At 43.5% G+C, this 5000-nt stretch overlaps 1 protein-coding gene across 1 annotated transcript in view; it reads right to left on the bottom strand.

Annotated features, from left to right (window-relative positions):
* The window catches only part of LOC311226573 (uncharacterized protein), a gene marked incomplete at both ends in the record, with an annotated part of 37865 nt that overhangs the window by 28409 nt on the left and 4456 nt on the right, over window positions 1-5000 (bottom strand). The window lies entirely within an intron of this gene.

Raw genomic sequence — 5000 nt, 5'->3', positions numbered from 1 at the left:
CACACACACAATGTTAGGGATAATTAGGGCCTTCCGTCATCAAGTAACCTGGAGCTAGTGCCTTGCCCGAGGGCACAACCGTATGCGTTGGTAGCAGGAGGAGGAGTTGCCTCTAACTGACTTTTATCTTTATTTGAGATCAAAGCAATTTGACATTTGCTATGATTCATATCTAATGAAAAAGGCCCAATCAACGATCCAGACATAAACTAACGGGTGGCATAACAATGATGATTGATGCCTTTGACATGAGAAAACTCTGCGAGGAATTCATCTCTGCCCATGATCGGAGAGAACATGTGTTTGGAAGCATTAGATGAGTTTAAATGTCAAAATGTCACTTTAAATAATGGAAACGTCACTTTAAAGGAATGAGGTATATAAAAAGTCACTTTAAGGAAAGAACAGATGTGGCTCTTGTATAATATAGTTTAGATACATTAAGTATAATAATGACAGAGTTCAAATTGTATATTATTATATTAGTGTACATAGGAACCAGTGCCCTCTCAGGTATTTGGACAAGAGGCAGGGGAACTATGTGAGAATGCTGTTCATCGACTACAGCTCAGCATTCAATACCATAGTCCCCTCCAAACTCATAGCCAAGCTCAGGGACCTGGGCTTGAACTATGACCTCTGCCAGTGGGTCTTGGACTTCCTGACGGGCAGACCCCAGGTGGTGAGAGCAGGCAACTGCACCTCCTCATCCATCACCCTCAACATAGGGGCCCCCCAGGGCTGTGTTCTGAGTCCCCTCCTCTACTCCCTGTACACACATGACTGTGTGGCTCAGCGGAGTAGCAACACAATCATCAAATTTGCTGACGACACAGTGGTGGTGGGCCTGATCTCTGCAAACGACGAGAGGGCCTACCTGGAAGAGGTCAAGGTCCTAGCACGATGGTGTCAAGAGAACAGCCTCTCCCTGAACGTCAGCAAAACAAAGGAGATGATTGTGGACTTTAGGAGGTCGGGGGTCAGGGACTACAGCCCCTCAGCATCGACGGGGCACCGGTTGAGAGAGTGAACAGGACTTGACATGGACCACACACATTGACAGTGTTGTGAAGAAGGCACGGCAACGCCTCTACTTCCTCAGGTGCCTAAGGAAGTTCCAAGTCAGTCAGAAGATCCTTAAGAACTTCTACTCATGTACAATAGAGAGCATCCTGACTGGCAATATCACCTCCTGATTTGGGAATAGCACCGCACAAGACTGTAGCAGACTACAGAGAGTGGCCCGTTCAGCCGAACGCACAATTGGAGGGGGGCTTCCCACTCTCCAGAACATTTACAACAAGCGGTGCAGGGGTAAGGCTAAGATAATTATCAAAGACTCCAGCCACCCAAACAACTGCCTCTTTGAACTGCTGCGGTCAGGCAAGCGATACCGGAGTCTCATGGCAAGCACAGAAAGACTCAGAAGAAGCTTCTATCCCCAGGCCATCAGGTTGCTCAACGAACAATACCACTATGCAACAACCATCAAATGCACTCACAGCACACACATCCACACGCACACACTCACTTTAAACAAACAACTCACTGCAGCACCCACTCTACACACTTTAGAACACCTAAACACACTTTATATTTATTGGCAAAGAATTTGCACTACAACCCATACCTCAGTACATCTTACTGTAAAGTGTACCTAAATTGTAACTCATCCCATTTCTGCATTTCTGCTTTGCACTATATAGTATATTGTATATTAGTATATTGTATAGTATATTGTATGGTAACTCAGTTACTTCTACTCTGCATTGATCATTGTACATATGTACAGACTGAACACTTGTGTCTACGTACGTGACTTCTATTTTATACTTGCTATACTTATTTTATTTTATACTTATCCTTTTGTCTAGCACAGTCTCTGGAGCGTAACAGAAAGAAGCATTTTGTATAAAAGTATTCTGTAATTCTGTATGACAACTAATAAATAAACTTGAACTTGAACTATTTAGCATGTCTATTTTATCATGCACATCTGATGTCTTACCTGTTTTTTTTTTCTATGTCTATTTTATTATTGTATTATTGCACAATCGATGCGGGCATGACCATGGCCGTAGCCAGCTATGAGGTCACCGAGGTCCGGACCTCGGTAACTATTTGTAACTATTAAAAAAAAATAAAAAAGTATATAATTTTTTTTTTTTTTTTTTTTTGTGTCAACGACCGGCCCACTACTACCCATTGGTACTGACTGACACTGGGCTGGCCCAATCACATCTCTTACTAAGCACCCCCCCGCCAGTCGTGCAGGTATATGACTGAGAGGGGGCTGTGGTACATGACTGAGAGGGGGCTGGTACATGACTGAGAGGGGCTGGTACATGACTGAGAGGGGGCTGTGGTACATGACTGAGAGGGGGCTGTGGTACATGACTGAGAGGGGGCTGTGGTATATGACTGAGAGGGGGCTGTGGTACATGACTGAGAGGGGGCTGGCTGGTACATGACTGAGAGGGGGCTGGTACATGACTGAGAGAGGGCTGGTACCTGACTGAGAGGGGGCTGGTATACATGACTGAGAGGGGGCTGGTACCTGACTGAGAGGGGGCTGGTATACATGACTGAGAGGGGGCTGGTACATGACTGAGATGGGGCTATGGTACATGACTGAGATGGGGCTGTGGTACATGACTGAGAGGAGGCTGGTACATGACTGAGAGGGGGCTGGTACATGACTGAGAGGGGGCTGGTACATGACTGAGAGGGGGCTGGTACATGACTCAGATGGGGCTGTGGTACATGACTGAGAGGGGGCTGGTAGATGACAGAGGGGGCTGGTATACATGACTGAGAGAGGGCTGGTACATGACTGAGAGGGGCTGGCTGGTACATGACTGAGGGGGCTGGTACATGACTGAGAGGGGGCTGGTACCATGTATTGTGCATCATTGTAGGTCAAACCATTAAAAAGTTTATTTCCACGGCAGCCATTTTGGATTTTGGTCTCTCACAAATTTCCCCCGCCTTTTTAAAAAATCCATTGAGAAACGAAGTGCCACAGATGACCCAACTACTAGGTCCATATCGTATCATCATAATATTATTTTTTAAATCATTAGGATAAGGGTTCCCTTGATAAAGATGCATGAAAAGGCTGTATAATATACAACACCAGTAGCTCAACTGCATGCAAAAACTGCTTTTTTATTTGATTAGATTTATTTGGAAATTAAAAACACATCATAAAAACAAATCATCTTGACCAATTTGTATTCCTGAGGATATCACCTAAAAGCATTCATTAACAAGCATTAACACTTATTTCCAAGGTGGTCCTCGATGGAAGACATAAAAACACAGCACATTATAGCCTACTCAACTGCAAATTTTTCCTCAGCTGCAAAAATGTATGCCTACTTATGTATTAGCCTACAGGGAAAAACACATTCACAACAGGCAGCAAAGTTTGTTTTCAGCCAAGTATGGTAATAAGGTAACTATTAGGATATATATGGTATGGATTACTTACTCTTAATAACTTATTACTATCTGTGGTAGGTTGGTAGCTCTAGTCTCCACCTACACAAATTGTTTTTGTGCTGTCCATTGATCATGCACCTTCACGTGGTAGGCACATAGGTCAAACTCCCCAAACAAACACACCATTGATTTAATTGCCATATAAGATGAATATAAAACAAGAAGGTGATCTATTAACTGTGTAAACCTTATGCAATATTCATCATTGATATTTGAATACTTGAAATCTGTATGAACTGAGTAGTTAGTATCAAATGAAATAAGATGGAACTGCTCCATGCATTCATTGAATAAACAACTATTTTCTCATTACCAGTATGGCATTGTTTAAATTGTACAGCTTTTTGCACATCTTTGTCAGGGGATTCCAACAATTCTGGACCTGAATGTACCAGTTAATTGTAATCATCTCTCTCCTTATGTCTAGTCAAGCCAGGTTGTGGAGGAGAGAGACAGGGATGAACAGGCTATAGACTACATTGCCCATCCTGAGCCTGCTATGATGCAGGTGTTTTTACATCACCACCCAAAACAAGATTCAGCCAAGAGCGAGTGAGTACACTGGTCCACTTGTCCATGGCACTTACTACCCAGCTTTGTAATGGGTTGGGGGGGGGGAATAGTACAGTAGGTACGCATATTTAAGGGGACCGTAAGGATGGTGTACTGGTGGGTGGTGTCCGACCGATTATAGTGGGCCGGTCTGGGCCAAAAAAATAAATGGACCTCCCTAATTTCTAAACCCTGGCTACGGCCCTGGGCATGACCATAAGAGTTGGAGTTTTATTAAACATGTTTGTTATATAACTTATGTACCAGTGCATAAGAGTTTGAGTTATATTAACGTTTTGTACCCGTAATTAAATTTGATTAAAAGTGATTGGTGTCTGTGAAATATCTGTCTATGACCTCGTTGTATTTAAAAGCCTCTAGGCTGTTGTTTTATACATACAGTATGTTGTCTACTTGACCCTCAACGTGCACCAGATTGATGCATTTAAAATTCTAAATGTTCAACATTTTCACCGGACCACGCCCCCTAAATGTGTGTGTGTGTGTGTGTGTGTCCCCCCCCCCCCCCCCCTTTGAAAACAAAATGACGCCCTTGGCTGTACACAACACCTTGTCTTATAGACCCCAGGGCCCTGTTTCTTGTACCTGGATAACTGAGTTAGCCGGATAACTTTAGCTGGATAACTGGGTTAGCCGGACTTTCCGATTTCATGTACCTGGATTTTCCAAATCACCATGACAACATATCCAAAAGTTTGAGCCTGGTCGAAAGCAGAGTTCAAGTTCAAGTTAGCCTGAACTATCGCCACGCCCCCGCAAAGAAGTGACAGCCCGTTTCCTGAAACTATTCCCACAGTCTACGATCTGCATTATACCATTCTGAATTACGGTTTTGTGCTCCATTCTTCCAGAGGGGGCTTTTGAAATGTAAAATAGACCCAAAATGCTGATATTAAATTCACTTTGTCCTAAATAATGCACGT

Source organism: Notolepis coatsorum, assembly GCF_963971535.1.
Source record: "Notolepis coatsorum genome assembly, chromosome: 1".
Taxonomy (NCBI): Eukaryota; Metazoa; Chordata; class Actinopteri; order Aulopiformes; family Paralepididae; genus Notolepis; species Notolepis coatsorum.
This window is presented reverse-complemented; position numbering and strand designations above follow the sequence as displayed.